Genomic DNA, 16682 nt, shown 5'->3' with positions numbered 1-16682 from the left:
ACCCTGGCCACCAGCCGAAGTACTAGCTCTATTTCTAGAGTCAGTAGATCGGGGTGTGGATGAGGGGACCCTCACTCTTGCGAGATCACCGAGTCTTGACCGTAATGCTGCGATGGTCATGTTCCCACAGAGAGAACATGAGTCATCCACGAGTGCTGCTCTAGCGTGATCAATGCCCAAACACACTATGCACCACTCGTGCCCATCAGAGTCGTCAACCAGCCTACCGCAACCAGAAGTGCACGGGCGAGGCATCTTTAAAAAGACGTGCCACGTGCAAGCTCTTTTGTGAGAATAGAAACCTGATTGTGTTGAAGCGCTCGGGGAGAAACACACTCGCTGTCGAACCACAGACAGATACGCAGGAAGTGCGCGCTCGCCGAAGATCGCCGTCACACCAACACCAGAGAATCTTGCTCGTTTGAAGAACTGACAAATTCAGGAATGGCTTGTGGAACGAAGGATCACCTTGGCTCCGAAGCGAAAACATGCCGGTTTGCTGCCAGCGTGCTCCTTAAATACCCACGAGGTGGGGCGGTGCTACGCTATGCAAATTCCGCAGACCCATGGCATTTCTTTGCCATTGGCTCGTTTTGAAGTACTCGAAGTCGATTGGCTTTCTAAGCGAAACCCCATTCGTCGTCATCCGACGGAACTCGGAGTGACAACGAAAGGGAACTATAAATTACTGTATTTCATATACATCAATTAACTGTAAGTTGCTTTACAGTATTATACTGTAATAAATTTTACAGCAATTACCAACATTTTTACAGGACTTTATTGGCAACTTTTTTGCCAGTAAATTCCTGTAAATTCTACAGGAAATTTTTTACAGTGTAGTCTAAGCTTAGAGAAATGTACCCTATGTAAAACCTTGAATTGAATAAGTCCAAGACGAGCACAAGAGGTGGTAGAACGTATCCTCTCTATGGCCTGTTCCCAAGACTCCTCCTGTATTTGTATTCCCAGTTCCCTTTCCCATGTACCCTTAAGTTTGGCATTTGAATGGTCGCTAAAAGCTAAGATAATGTCATATAGCTTTGAAATGATTCCCCTGTGATGAGGGACAAATGAAAGCATGGTTTCCCACCGATGCACTGGAGGTAAAGAAGGGAAATTAGGGAAACACTTAGCCACAAAGTTGCGAGTTTGAAAATAGCGAAACAGATGAGTAACAGGGAGTTCAAAGCGAGATGACAGATTGGTAAAGCTATCAAAGACACCATCTACATATAAATCTCTGAATTGCAAAACACCCTTGTCATACCACAGTGAAAATGTCGAGTCCGAAAGTGATGGAGGAAATAAATGGTTGTTATTGATAGGACCCAAGGAAGATGCATCTACAAATTTAAAGTGTCGTCTAAATTGATACCAGATTTTGAGTGTGTTAAGAACCACTTGATTATCAGTGTATAGAGAAGGTTTCGTAGGTAAAGAGGAATAAAGTAGAGCAGGTATAGAAGATCCCCTACAGGATGATAGTTCTAGTTTACACCAAGAGGATCCAGGGGATTTTAACCAGTAGCAAAGTTTATGGATGTGAGCCGCCCAATAGTAAGTTAAAAAATTAGGTAATGCCAGTCCTCCATTAAGTCTGCATCTCTGCAGTAGAGTTTTACGAATCGTAGGTGATTTTCCGCCCCAAATAAAAGAACAAATTATCTTATCAAATGAGTCAAAGAAATGTTTTGGCAGAAAAAGAGGAATTGACTGGAATAAAAAAAGAAATCTCGGTAAAATATTCATTTTAACAACATTAATCTTGCCGATTAGTGAAAGGGGGAGGTTACCCCATCTTTGAATATTAGATGTAATCCTAGAGATAAGGGGAGTGAAATTCGCAGACGCAAGGCTAGATAAAGAACGAGTCACGTTAACACCTAGGTATTTGAACCCTGATGGACTAAATCGAAAAGGCAAATCTGACTGTTGCAACTGACATGCTGCAGTATTAATGGGAAAACACTCACTTTTCTCCAAATTTAATTTGTAACCTGAAAAAGCGCTGAAGTTCTCCAGAATACCCAAAACCGCAGGGATGGAAAGTGTAGGATCAGTTATATACAATAACAAATCATCCGCATAAAGTGATAATTTATATTCGAATCCATTACGGGTGATACCTTTGAATAAAGGGGAAGATCTTAATGTAATTGACAAGAGGCTCGATAGCAATAGCAAAGAGCAAAGGTGATAAAGGACAACCTTGGCGAGTTCCACGTCCAAGGGCAAAATAATCAGAATAAACATCATTAGTATGAACACTAGCCTTGGGGGATGACTAAAGGAGGCGAATCCAAGAAATACATTTTTCACCAAATCCAAATTTTTTCAGAACTGCAAACAAGTATTCCCACTCTACCCTATCGAATGCCTTTTCTGCGTCTAAAGAAATCACAAGCTCAGGAAGTTCAGCCGAGTGTTTTGAGTAAATTATATTGAAAAGTGTACGGGTATTAAAAAACAGTTGACGTCCCTTTATAAAACCATTTTGCTCATCAGATATAATATGAGGAAGCACATTCTCTAAGCGGGATGCAATTACTTTAGCCAATACCTTGACGTCAGCATTAAGCAAAGACAATGGTCTGTAAGACCCACAGGAGGTCGAATCTTTGTCCTTTTTGAGAAGGAGAGCGATAGTGGCTTGTGTCAAGGTTGGTGGTAATGAACCACTTTCTAGGGATTCATTGAATACGGATAAAAGTAACGGTGCCAATTTGCCAATAAATGTTTTAAAAAATTCAATCGGAAACCCATCAGGGCCTGGGGCTTGATTAGATTGCATAGCATTAATTGCTATTAATACTTCTTCAAGAGAGAGTGGAGAGTCCATTTGCGTGGCAGTATTTGTATCAATGACAGGGTTCGAAAGATTCTGAAGAAATGTATTCATTTTAGTGTTGTCAGTAGGAAATTCAGATTTATATAATAAAGAGTAAAATGATTTAAAAATAGCATTAATTTCCAAGGGGTCTGTAGTAATAGTGTCATACGTGTTTTTAATAGTAGGTATCAGACGGGAAGTGGCCTGCCGTCGTAACTGATGTGCCAGTAAACGACTTGCCTTGTCGCCATATTCGTAGTATGAGCCACGGCTGCGTAATAGCAAGCGCTCTGCCTCTTTAGTTGAGATGAGATCAAATTCTGCTTGCAGATCAAGACGCTGCTTAAGAAGTTCTGGAGAAGGGTTCAGCACGAATCTTTGATCAAGGTCCCCAATCACAGATGTAAGTGCATTAAGCCTGGCATTAATCTTTTTATTAGAAAGAGCAGAATAAGAAATAATTTGGCCTCTCAGGTAACATTTAAGTGTCTCCCACAGCAATGAATATGAAGATGAGTCATTATGATTGAAAGACAAGAACTCATCAATAGAGTTTGAAATGAATTTGCAGAATTCTTGGTCTGCCAAAAGGAGAGAGTTAAATCTCCAAAGTGGTGGGCTACGTTTATAGGTAGAAAGTTGAATATCTAATAGTAAAGGTGAATGGTCAGAGATTACAATACCTAAATAGTCCGAAGAATTAACACATGAATTAAGCGTACTGTCAATAAAAAAAATAATCAATCCTAGAATATGAATGGTGCACCTGGGAAAAGAAAGAGAATTTTTTAATAGAGGGGTTGCGAGATCTCCATGGATCAATAAGACCATACTGTTTCATAAAATCAGAGAAAGTTTTAGACATAGCAGATTGAGATAGATTTCGAGGATTAGACCGATCTAAGATTGGGTCGAAAACACAATTTAAATCCCCAACGAAAATCAGCAGGTGTGTATTCAAGAAGGGGATGTTACTCAGCAATCTGTTAGCGAATTCAACATCATCGAAGTTCGGGGCATATACATTCACCAACAAAACCTTTTTTTGCATCAGGGTACCAGCAACCATGAGGTATCTGCCATTCCTATCAGGAATAACGTCAGTGGATGAGAACTGGACTTTTTTGTTAATTAGAATAGCGACTCCCCTAGCTTTTGAATTAAAGTTTGAGTGAAAGACTTGACCTACCCAAGGGCAATGTAACCTAACATGGTCTTTAACATGAAGATGAGTCTCCTGCAAAAAAACTAAATCAGAGTTTAAACGTTTCAAGTGTGCAAAAACCTTAGATCTCTTAACAGGATTACCCATACCTCTGATATTCCAACTGATGAATCTGAGAGGTGTGCCTGACCCAGCAATGCTGGGATCTATATTGCCATTAACCATTTGAAAAAAAAAAGAAGAATTTATTTTTGAAAATGATCATATAGAGCCGAGGTGGGCCCCCCTCCCCTCCCAACATACCCCTAAACACAAATGCACCCAAAGTCCCCATATAACCACAGAACAAAGGAGACAGCAGTGCTTCCCACAGTAAACAAAAGTTGTCCACAACACCGTTGAACAACTCGGAGACCATGCAAACCAAACAAAAGTAAGAGAAGAAAAAAAGAGAAAAAAACTCCCGCCGATCTCAACACTATTTAACGTTAAACATATGCGCATGAATACAGTAAAGCACGCGAAAATACAAATAACAGTGGGCCCTCAGTCCTGTGCAAATAGATGCAGAAAGCATAAAATGAGGTAATGTTGATCAGATCTAGTAAGTGCAGCAAGCTAGAAAACCACCTAATACTAAACAAATTAAGACTGGTGTATTCACAACCTCTAAGGAATAGGCCTACTAGAACATAGATCAGAAACGCTGTTGGAGCTCACCCAGGAACCAACGTTTTGACAAAGTCGCTGGCTTCCTCCGCAGAAACGAAATCCTTCTCAACACCGTTGTATGTGATGCGAAGACGCGCTGGATGAAACAGACCATATCGAGCACCGTCAATGCCACGAAGTTGACGTCTGACCTCGTTGAATGCAGCCCGAGCTATCTTGACAGTGTGGTCAGGGTCACGTCTCTGACTTTAATCTGCCGGAGCTCTCTCGCGCGGCGCAGAATGTCAACACAGTCACTGTAATAATGAAATCTGCACACAATGGCTCGTGGACGATCACCAGGCTTGGGTTGGAGGGTCCGGTGGGAGCGGTCCAAAAGCGGCTCCTTTTCCAGATTGAACGCTTCCTTCAGTAAGGCGGCCACAGCAGCCGTGGTACAGGTGTCAGGGCCCTCCGGTACTCCCACTATCCTGATGTTGTTACGCCGTGATCTGGACTCCAAGTCTTCACATTTATTTTCCAGCATGGCTATGTTAGCTGTGAGGCGCTCGATAGTTGTTTTCATCTCGGCGATGTCATCTGAGCACTCGGTGAGTGCGTGCTCCATCTCTCCGACCGTACCTTTTAGCTCAGACATGGTAGCATCGGTAGCAGCTTTATCATTCGCCAGCTGTGACTTCACCGCTTGCAGGTCAAGCTTAATAGTAGGCAAAGCATCCCCGAGAGTATCCTGGAGTTCCTTTTTAAAAATATCAGCAATATCTTTCCTCACCGAGGCCAATAACTCGAGCTTGAGTGCAGCGATGTCAAGGTTGGCATCCGTCGAGGTGCCCTCGACCTCTGAGGTAACAGATGATCCACTCGAAGACGCGGTCGCAACTTGCAGACCAGGCCGCAGTTGTGTCTGAATAGTTTTGCGAGTTTTAGAATTCTTTCCAGCCATCTTATGCAGTTAGACTTTTTAGTAAAAAATGTTGCGGAGTAAGACTATACTAAATATGTAACGAAAAAGCGCAGAAAAATAACAATATTAACTGAAATCGGCAGGAGCTAACAAACTCACGTCCTACTACATTGATGCACGGCCCCCTGTTGTGCAGTATTTTGAATTCTTTAAAAACCTTGTTTTCTCGAGCCTTTTCTCCGACCGTTCTGGACGACACCTGTTCTATCTAAAGCTGTTGACATTTTAACCCTCTGGGGTCTGAGGGGTTTTCTGGGTCCCTGAGGTGTTCTGACATGCTCTAACATTTGCGCTTATTTCTGTTACTTGTGACATTTTCATGGCTAAAGTCTTATTACACTCGCCTTCAGCTTGCTGTGGACGCCAGCAGCGTAGGCGCCGGTGCCGTACTTTTGCAATCAGGCGTAGACAACGTAAACCATCCCGTGAGTTTCTTCTCTAAGAAATGTAATTCTGCCCAGCGAAAGTACTCCACTATCAAGCAAGAGACTTTGGCTTTAGTCCTGGCTATTCAACACTTCGAAAGTGTATTTAGGTTCTACGGTACATCCAGTTAAGGTCTATACTGACCATGACCCACTCAAATTCCTCAGTCGCATGTACAATTCAAATCGTAGGTTAATGCGCTGATTGCTTCAACCTTTTAACCTCCAAATTGTGCATGTCCGGGGAATAGACAATAATATCGCAGATGCGTTGTCTAGGGTGGATGCTTAATAGTATTTTTTTTTAAAGCTGAACGCACTTTCTTTCATTTGTTGTATGTATGTGTATTGGAGTGCTTTTCCTTCTTCTTTAGCTTTTTGAGCTTGAAGTTTTTGCTTCTCCATGAAGATTTGATCTGCTTCCTTCTTTGCATTCAGCATCTCCAGAGCTTTCTGTTCTTCTTCCTCTGCCTTTCGTTCCAGCTCTTGCCTCTGATATAGAGTTGAGAAAAATGTTTATTTCAATAAATGCATTTCAAATTCTATATATAAACCGTGTGATGCTCATAAACCCAGCATCACTGTGGTAAAATTAAGCAATAAGCCCCGCGAAGCCGTGTTTTACAGTGGAACAGCTGAGGGCCGTTGTTAGGCATGACGTGGAGCGGAGATTTAAAAATGTTTACATGTCGTTAGCCTCATAGCTATTATGCTATGAGACTAACGATGTATAAAAACATTAGGAATAGGTAATTTACCCTGGATTCTCTGTGTGCAGAGATAGATTTCAACATGGCTGCATGTTTTTCTTCTTTCTCGCGCTGCACTCGGGCCCGTCTGGCCTCACGTTCAGCGACTGCTTTTGCGATGATATCTTCCTCATTGCTGATTTTTTCCTGCTTCTGCACGGCTAACTTCTGTATAACAGTCTCTCTATGTCTTTGACGCTCTAAAAGGCAAAAATAAAGACAAATACAAGCCCAGTTCTGAGACAGTGGAAAGAATTATACTTTCTCCAGGCTTCCCACTCAGTGAACTTCCATTAATTCAATAACCTTCCCAGTTAGATGTGATTCATGAATGAGCAAGTTGTAAGAATGTGGATGTCAAATGGTATGTCAATGTTCCCAAAATACCTTTCACAGACAAATTAAAGATTGGAACTGGTTTGCAAGCACGTTTGAATTTGAAACAAACACTTAGAGCAGTTTCTAGTTGATTAAATACACCCGAATAACTAAGTTAGCAAAACTCAAATAATTTGAGGTAATCAGTTACATCAAATTGTTTAAGTTAAGAAATTGAATGTGTAAGTAAGCAGAGCTTGCAGATTTTTGTTTTGTAATCATACATTTTAATTGCTTTTAACTTGAAATATTTGAGTAAGATAATTCATACACAACTTAAAATTCTCATGTAATCTCAACTTCAATATTTTTAGTAGTGGAAACTTGGCTGGATTTAACCAGCTAATTCAATAAGTGCTACCTATAGTATCAGCATATCATAGCCCTTGCGGAATGAGTACATCAACTTAAAACATTTAACACACACTGTTCTCAAACCAAACTCGTCACCGGCCATGATGGTAACTCCCCAAAAAACCCAACATAACAGAAACTCTTCTAAACTAGCATAACAAAACATTAAACACTACTAAATCTCCCACTTAACATTAATCTGGCACAAAACCCATTATATGACACTTAATTTTAGCATTTACTCTGCCTTTTGAGTGTCATTGCAAAGCATGCTGGGAAATAAAAATCCCAGCCCAGTTTCAGTTAAATTTAAGTTTGTCAAAATTAAAAGAAACAAGTTCATAGAACTCAAAACAACGAAACAATTCAACTTACTTAAAATGTGTCAGTTTTGTGAACTCAAAAGAAAAAATAAATGTTAAAATATTCATAAAATTGTAAGTATCGTATGTTAATTTGATGGAACTAATTTGTATAATGTGAGTTGGCCCTACTCAAAACAATGGATTATTTTGAGTGTTAGGGTTTACAGTGTTAGGAAGCTAAAAATAAAAATATTAGATGAGAAACTTTAACCTTGAACTTAGAAATGTTGCCTTGGCAACTAATTGAAATAACATTTCAATTTGTAAGTTGAAGTACTAAAATTACTAAAACTGAAGTAAATATAAAATAAAACTCAAAAGAAATAAAAAAAAAAAAACGGGAAAAAATGACAAAAGCACACAATTCTGAAAATAATAATAAAAGGTCATTCAAAACATTGCTAAATACTGTATACTATAAATAATACTAAAATATCACTGGAAGCCCATGATCTCTAGAGATTCACAGTTTTAAAGTAACAAAAATGCCTAAAATGCGCCCAAAGTTATTTTATCTGTTGTCTAAGCATTTAATATATAAATGTTAGTATGGGTTGGAAGTGTTTAACATAATTAATCAGCATGCTGTGTTTTTTATGCGTGTTAGCCCTCATAAATGTGCAAAAATGCTCCTGAAAATAAAGAAGTTCATTTCTGACACTAATGAGTGTGATTAATATCCACCACAGGACGCATTTCCATTGTCTTATGTACAATACCTAAATGTACTATACCTAAATGTTTCCTCCTGTTTTTCTCTCCTCATTCTCGTCACTTTTTCGCTCTGGCTGGCGATCTGCTTTCTCTTCTCCTCCTCTTCCTCTTGCCTCCGAGCCTCCGCTGCTTTTGTCAGCTCTCTGTTGGTCAAATGGTCCAGATGGGAGACAGAAGAAGGGATTTCAAAACCGCATCTGATTCGATCTGCTTTTACAGTGTGAATGTTGTCCAACAACCGGCTTACACGAAAAGCATTCATTCTTTTTCTCTTCACTTCTCGATTCTGGCGCTCTTTGATGGCCTGTTCCCTCAGATGAAGATCTCGGAGTTGCTTCATCTCTTCAGCCTCCCTTCTCCTCTCCTGCTCCTTCTTCATGTCATGCTCCTTAACCCTAATAAAGGAGGAAACGTCAGACACATTGACACATTAAGGTGATTCCCAGCTAACAGGGAATGTTCTCAGAACTTTAGATACGGTTCTCTCAAAGTTACGAACAAACGTTCTTCTAGTAACATTATGTTTGTTCAAAGTTATCTGGTCTTTAATCATGTTCTCAAAACATTAACACAAAACAGAACTTATACATAATTCGTGGAGTGTTTTTTGTACAGAAAAAGTAACAACATTAACATAACACTACTTTCCATTAAACTAACTAAGTAATACAATTAGTTAATTTTAACGTAACACAATATTGTAATGTATTACTTTTAAAAGTAACTTTCCCCAACACTGTTCAAAAGTAACATTCCCACAGTGTTTGAAGAATAAAAAAAAATAAAAACATTTTAAATGTTGTTGACACTTTGAACGTTTAGGGAACATTCAGAAATAACATTTATATCTTAATTGGAACGTTATCAAAAAGTCCTTAGAGCATATTTGTGTTAGCTGTGTATGCACTGAAGCATAAATGCACTTTAATTTCTCCTTACTGTAGTTTCAAGCACTCAGAAATGGCCAGTTGGTCTCGTTTTCTCTGCAGTGCTTTCTGTCGCTCCTGCTGGACCGCCTGCTCTTCTCTGCAAGCCATTCGGGCCAAGATCTCTCTGTCCACGGCTCTGCTGGCGTTCTGCCTCATGTGTTGAGCTCGATCTGAGCCTCTCTTTCCTTCAGGACCTCCGCCAGCCTCAGAGCGCTCTAGAACAACAAGAGGATCGTTTCTACTAACATTTCACCACAGAAAAACACTTGTGGTCTAATAACGTAAGACACACACATGGAGACCTTTGACTCTGTCCGTCTGGTGGTACTGCTGGGTTTTAGTTTCCTCAATTATCTCCTTTCGTATCTGGGCCTGATATCTTGCTTCTTCCAAGTCGATACGTTCCCTTTCGAGGGAACTCGCGAGTCGTCACTTGACGCTTTGGGAACGCCCCCAGCGTGAATGCGTCTGAGCATCAATGTCAACTAGTCCAATGGAAAGAATGAGCGTCACGGGCGGGTGACGTCATGACCAGGAAGGCATAAGAGCACATCCGGTGAAACGCGGCATTAGCTTCTGTGTCTCAGCAAGCGATCTGTGTTACTCTGTCTCTGTCTATTTATTGTTGTCTGTTCGATATTATTGGGAAGAGTTATGGCGAAACAACTTTACAAACTCTGTGCTTCTCCCTGCCCGCGTTATTTAACGGGTGGGGACACACACGAGCTTTGTGTAGTTTGTTTGGGAGTGGAACATGCGGTATCAGCCTCCGAGGGGGCTGATTGCAACATTGTGAGAAGCTTTCGCTTCGCATGCTCCACTCCCGCCTGTCACTTTTCGAGGAAAGTGGCCAGGCTCGCGATCCTCGGGGTGCAGGACACGCGTCTGCAGAGGCAGCGCGGAGAATGCATTCCTGTGGATCGCGAATAGGATCTCGTTACGGGGTTGGAGACGGGTCCGCGGATCTTATCTCCTCCCTTTCCACGAGGGATCCAGTGCTCTCTCTCCGGTCTCGGAAGCCCGCGCTGCGGTCTCTTCCGCCAGGGGAGAGAAATCAATGCTTCAGTGCTCTACCTCCGAGGAGGTAGATGTGCTGGGCATTGAAAGTGTACACAATCATGGGGGAAGTGGATTTGCCATCTCTTCCCCAGCGTATGAGAATTATATATAGCCTATATATATATATATATATATATATGATAGTTTATATATTATATATAAAATAAAGTGTATATATATAAAGAATGTATATAAAAAAAATATATATATAATAATAAGCTGGTGGAGGTGTTTACTAAGGCTGTAGATAAATTAAATATTTAATGGCCAGCAGAAATAAGGGGGCACTCGTCCTTAAAATAAATTGTACGAGTTTCCTTTCCTCTATTTTTCCACCTCCATCACGGGGCCTTCCATTTTTCCCGATCTGCACAGCGAGCTGTCTAGATCATGGAAAAAGCCTTACTCATTTTTTAGCCCCACATTCATGTATATTCAGATATTTGGGGGTTAAGAGAGTATGGCTATGGGGCAATACCCCGGGTAGAACAGACACTTGCGAGCTATGTCTCCCGGTTCAGTATCGTCCCTGAAGGCGTCCGCTTCTCTCACTAAACCATTAAAGAAAACTATTTTTTAATCTAGTGGGAAAAGCATATATGGCAGTGGGTCTAGCACGAGCCTGCTTGCACACTATAGCAGTGCTGCAAGCATATCAGGCTGACCTGCTGTGGTATTTGGACAGAAGTGAGGGAGTTTGGCCCGATGGGGTTTGAGAACTCCGTCGGGCCTCAGATTTATCTCTCAGGGATGGCAGCCAAAGAAATGTGGTCACTGAGAGACACCTCTGGCTCAATTTGATGGGAATCATGGAGAAAGATACAAGATAATCTCTCCCTCGCTATGTCCAACCCACTGGGGCTGCTGGGCGTGAGCAGCTCCAGCCGGCTAGTTTCTCATACACAACACAGCAGCCAAAGCCTTCAAAGCAGAAGCCGGATCCGAGGACCGTTCTTCATGCTGAGAAGGCTGCGGCTCAAAAGAAAGGGTCTGGCGCCACGGCGTCAGACCGGTGAGGGCAGCCCCAACCGGGGTGGAATGGTGTACACCTCATTATACGGTGCCCTTTCCATCTCTGTGCCCTCAGGGGACCGTTCTGCCAATCCCGCCACCCTTGGTGCTTCGGGGCGCAGCGTTCTCCAGCGAGCTTCTGGCGCAGCGTCAACTCGACATTGCGTCGGACTCGCGCCCTCTGAGGGGGGTTCGAAAACAGTCAGTTCGGGTGGTTCCTGCCAGTATGTTTCAGGTCCCCGAACTGGCTGTCTTTATTACACCAGAGGCCAGCCTCGAGGGGCTGGTTCCCTTGGTAGATTTTCTGGCAGCGCGGAAGCTACTGCCAAATATATCTCTATGGGTAATGGTAATCTCTCTGGTAATGGAGCAAGGGGTAAAGGCCCTGTTAGCAAAGAAAGCTATAGAGCAGGTGTACTCACCCGACATTGCGTCGGGTCTTTACAGTCGTTATCTCATTGTTCCAAAAAAGGATGGAGAGCTGCGTCACATACTAGATCTTCGTCTGTTGGAGTGTTTGATGCTGGAACTCAAGTCCAAGATGCTGACACTCAAACAGATTGTGACTCAAATCAGATCCGAGGACTGGTTTGTCACGATAGATCTAAAAGACGTATACTTCCATATCTCCATCCTCCCTCAGCACAGGAGGTTCCTGAGGTTTTCTTTGGGGCAAAGAACACCAGTATCAGGCACTTCCTTTCGGTCTAGCTCTATCACCCCGCACATTCACGAAGTGTGTAGACGCAGCTCTGGCCCGCCAGGCTGCAGTGTATACGCATTCTGAATTGCATAGATGACTGGCTGATTCTAGCGGAATCAGAACAGTTAGCGGTTCGGCACCGAGGTGTCGTTCTCGCTCATATGCAGATGTTGGGGTTGAGGCTCAATGCCAAGAAGAGTGTGCTTTCTCCAGTACAGAGAACCACTTTCCTTGGTGTGGTATGGGATTCAGTGACGATGCGGGCCACTCTGTCGCCCGTTCGTGTAGCTGCTATCCTAACAGCCACAAAAGAGCTGAGGCTAGGCCAGTCACGCACTGTAAAACAGTTCGAGAGACTGTTGGGTCTTGTGGCAGTAGCGTCCAACGGGATACTTTTTGGCCTGCTGTACATGAGACCTTTGCAGTGGTGGAGCAGGACCAGAGGGTTCTCCCCGAGGGGAAACCCACTTCGTATGATCAAGATCATGCGGCGGTGCCTTCGTGCCTTGGTTATATGGAGGAAACACTGGTTCTTAACCCAGGGTTCGGTGTTGGGAGCTCTTTGCCATCGAGTTGCTATCTCGACAGATGCTTCCCTCACCGGCTGGGGAGCGGTATTGGAAGGCCGCTCAGCTCAGGGCTTGGGAGGAGTCATCATCTCGCTTGGCACATGAATTGCCTAGAGATGATGGTCGTCTTCAATGCGTTGAGACATCTCCTCCCAGACCTGAGGGGCCATCATGTGTTGTTCTGAAACAGTGACTGTTAGGCCTCAGGGCAGCAGCGTTCAATGTGATACCCTTTGACCTGCTGTACGTGAGACCTTTACAGTGGTGGCTCAGGACCAGAGGGTTCTCCCTGAGGGGAAGCCCACTCCGTACGATCAAGATCACGCGGCAGTATCCCCGCGCCTTGGTTATATGGAGGAAACTCTGGTTCTTGACCCACAGACAACACGTTGGTGGCCTATTATTTTGGTCCCTCAGGAAATTACGCTGTCTGAGGGCAGTGTATATTCCAGGGGGGCCAGAATATTGGAGCAGACACCCTGTTGAGGCAGGGGCTGAGGCCAGGGGACTCCACCCCGAGGCGGTGGAGCAAATATGGGAGTTTTATGGCCAGGCAGAAGTGGATTTGTTCTCGTCTCAGCATACGACGCACTGTCCACTCTGGTTATCCCTCACTCAACCAGTTCCCTCTGGGCTGGTTGCTATGGTGCAGACGTGGCTGAGGCTACGTCTGTACGCATTTCCCCCTGTTGCTCTGCTCCCAGGAGTTCTGGAGTGATTCCGCCAGGATGGAATAAGCCTATTTAGTAGCACCACCCTGGCCGAGCTGAATTTGGTTTGCGGACCTAATTTTTCTCCTTGACGGACCTCCCTTGGAGGTCCCGATCAGGAGAGACCTTCCGTCTCAGGCAGGGGATGCAATATTGCACCCCCGGCAGGGGATTTGGAAACTGTGGGTATGGCCTCTGAGGGGGCCCAACTCATAGAGAGTGGTCTCTCAACCGAGGTTGTTGAGACCATTCTAAGCTCCAGAGCTCCCGCTACGAGGAAACTATATTCACTATTTCGAGAGTTTTTCACTTCTTGGTGTTACCAGCGTCAGTGGGATCCGGTTAACTGTTCAGTAAACACAGTATTCGAGTTTCTGCAAGAACGCTTTGTATCAGGTCTATGTCCTTCCACGCTTAAGGTATACGTGGCGGCCATTGCGGCTTTCCACGCCCTGGTGGGTAGTACATTTTTGGGTCGAGACCCCCTGATCACTCGTTTCCTTCTTGGCACTTTGAGGCTGAGGCCTGCAACTTGCACTAGGGTGCTGGCTTGGGACCTTGCAATAGTTCTAGAAGGCCTATCTGGGGCTCCCTTTGAGCTGCAGGTTTCTGTCCTCCTTTTACATCTGCGGACCAGGAAAGGCTGAACCTCTTGTGTCCAGTGCGAGCACTGGATACTTATGTTCATCGGACATCTTCAATGAGGAAGTCCGACCAGTTATTTATTTGCTTTGGATCACCTAAGAAGGGTCTTCCTGCTTCTAAACAGACGGTTAGTAAGTGGATAGTCGAGGCTATTTCACTTGCATACGAGTAATCTGACCATCCGTGTCCCTTGGTGGTCAGAGCTCACTCAACGAGGGGTATGGCGGCCTCTAAAGCCTTGTTATTTGGGGTTTCTCTCCAAGACGTTTGTGATGCGGCAGGCTGGACTTCACCGCTCACATTCGTCAGGTTTTACAGTTTGGACCTGGATGCTGCCCCAGGTTCTCAGGTGCTTAGTGCTTAGTTCCAACAGACTGACACTCAGGTACTTGGAATTCTGGCGTTTTGGGTATTCTCGTTCCCAAAGCGTCAAGTGACGCATCGCGAGTTCCCTCGAAAGGGAACGTCTCAGGTTACTACTGTAACCATAGTTCCCTGAGAAAGGGAACGAGACGATGCGTCACCCTGCCATACTTCCTGCATCCCTGTGATCGGCTTGCTTCGAATTCTTGAAGCTAATGCCGCGTTTCACCGGATGTGCTCTTATGCCTTCCTGGTCATGACGTCACCCGCCCGTGACGCTCATTCATTCCATTGGACTAGTTGACATTGATGCTCAGACGCATTCACGCTGGGGGCGTTCCCAAAGCGTCAAGTGACGCATCGTCTCGTTCCCTTTCTCAGGGAACTATGGTTACAGTAGTAACCTGAGACGTTTCTTCTCCTCCTCTTTCATCGCCTCTCGAATTGTTTTCACCTCCAGTTTTTTCCGTCGTTCTCCCTGTAAGGACAAAATCAGATTTGTTTGTTGTACTTTGTTACTGTAAACATCCAGTCTCATATTATAACCCTCAGAGACCCAGGTATTCTTTTATTTATTTATTTTTAATGAAGAAAAACTAAAATATCACATCAAGATGACATTCAAATTACAATTTAACATTATACCAAATTGTAACAAACTTAGTATTATAATAGGGGCACAGACACAAAAAGAAAATTAGACAGCGAGAAGTCTAAATAAGGCTATATAAAAACAATAAAAGTGTCTGACAATGTTTCTATAGACAGATGTCTTTACTTTAATAATCATAATAATTTATAATTTAAATAAATTATTCTTATTTCTTAATAAAGACTCATAAAAAGGCCTATTTTCTTCCTTAAAAGTGATTAGGTCATTAAAAAGCATGATGTTTACGCATATATAGTTTTAGGAAGTACGGAGCCCCGCACAATAAGAGAGCTACAAATGCAGTAACTCCAGTGCGATGCTGTCACTCACAGCTATGGTGTTGGGCCAGTGTTTAACGAGCTCTTTAGAGCGCATGTGCAGCGCCTCCCGCTGTTCAGCCGCTGCTATGACACTTCTGCTGTGACGATTCACTCCGTTCACACGGTCCTGGACGCGCTGCCATTCAGATCTGGACAACACTAGGTCTGCTTCGGGTTTTTCCATCTCCCAACTCCCAACTGTATGCATTAGACAACATATTTCCAAGTTATTATAAAAAATTTCCACCGAAAGGGTGACATTTCTGTCCCCAGGTCATTATATGTATAAAATTGCATGAAAATTAACTCTAAAATACATTTTATTATTAAGCAAAATGTCCTGCACACTAAGCTAACTACAAATTTAAAATGTATAATTAAAAACATAAATAAAAACTACATAGAACACTAAAAAATAGCATTTTCTGCATGTCCCCACTCTCTATCTCTAAACTTTACCATGAAATATAATGATTAAAATCTATCAGAAATCAGATTTTTTTTGCATTGTTGTTTGACTTTATATCCAATCTATGTTTTTAAATATTTTATCTAATATTTTAGAGAAAATACATATTTTAGTCGTGTCCCCGGGTTTTCACTCAGTCCTGTTTTAAACCGAAATTTAAAAAGCAAACATAAGTTCACAATAAAACGAAATAAAGCCACAACACAACAGAAATAAGCCACAACACAACAGAAATAAGCCACGACACAACAGAAATAAATGAGTTTCGGTAACAGGACTGAGAAAACATGCGTCCATCTTTTGCTTAGAAACCTTGTAAAAATTAAATAAAGTTGCCTGAGATTGAACAACAATAGACATTTTGAATAGTTAAATATGCATAGTATTAGATTCAGTGTTGAAAAATATAAAAAATAAAGTTTCATTTTGAAAAGTTACAATAAGCAAATGGTACATTCATGTAATGGTTACACAGATATTTTGTTGTGCAGTATTTTCTTTAAATACCTTGTATCCTCGAGCCTGTTCTCCGGCCGTTCTGGACGACACCTGTTCTATCTGTTGCCATTTATCAATAGATTCGTATTGGTATATTGAGAAGATGCTGTTGTGTGTTGGATCCTCAAGATGCTG

General features: G+C 42.7%; 1 pseudogene; it reads right to left on the bottom strand.

Annotated features, from left to right (window-relative positions):
- LOC130102012 (cilia- and flagella- associated protein 210-like) overlaps nt 1-15764 on the bottom strand; it is a 54957-nt pseudogene extending 39193 nt beyond the window's left edge.
- Between the last annotated feature and the right edge of the window lie 918 nt (nt 15765-16682).

The sequence above is a fragment of the Rhinichthys klamathensis genome, unplaced genomic scaffold (assembly GCF_029890125.1).
Source record: "Rhinichthys klamathensis goyatoka isolate OS25496 unplaced genomic scaffold, OSU_Roscu_1.1 h1tg000264l_1, whole genome shotgun sequence".
NCBI lineage: Eukaryota > Metazoa > Chordata > Actinopteri > Cypriniformes > Leuciscidae > Rhinichthys > Rhinichthys klamathensis.
Note: the sequence above shows the minus strand (reverse complement) of the source record. Positions and strands in the feature narration are given on the sequence as shown.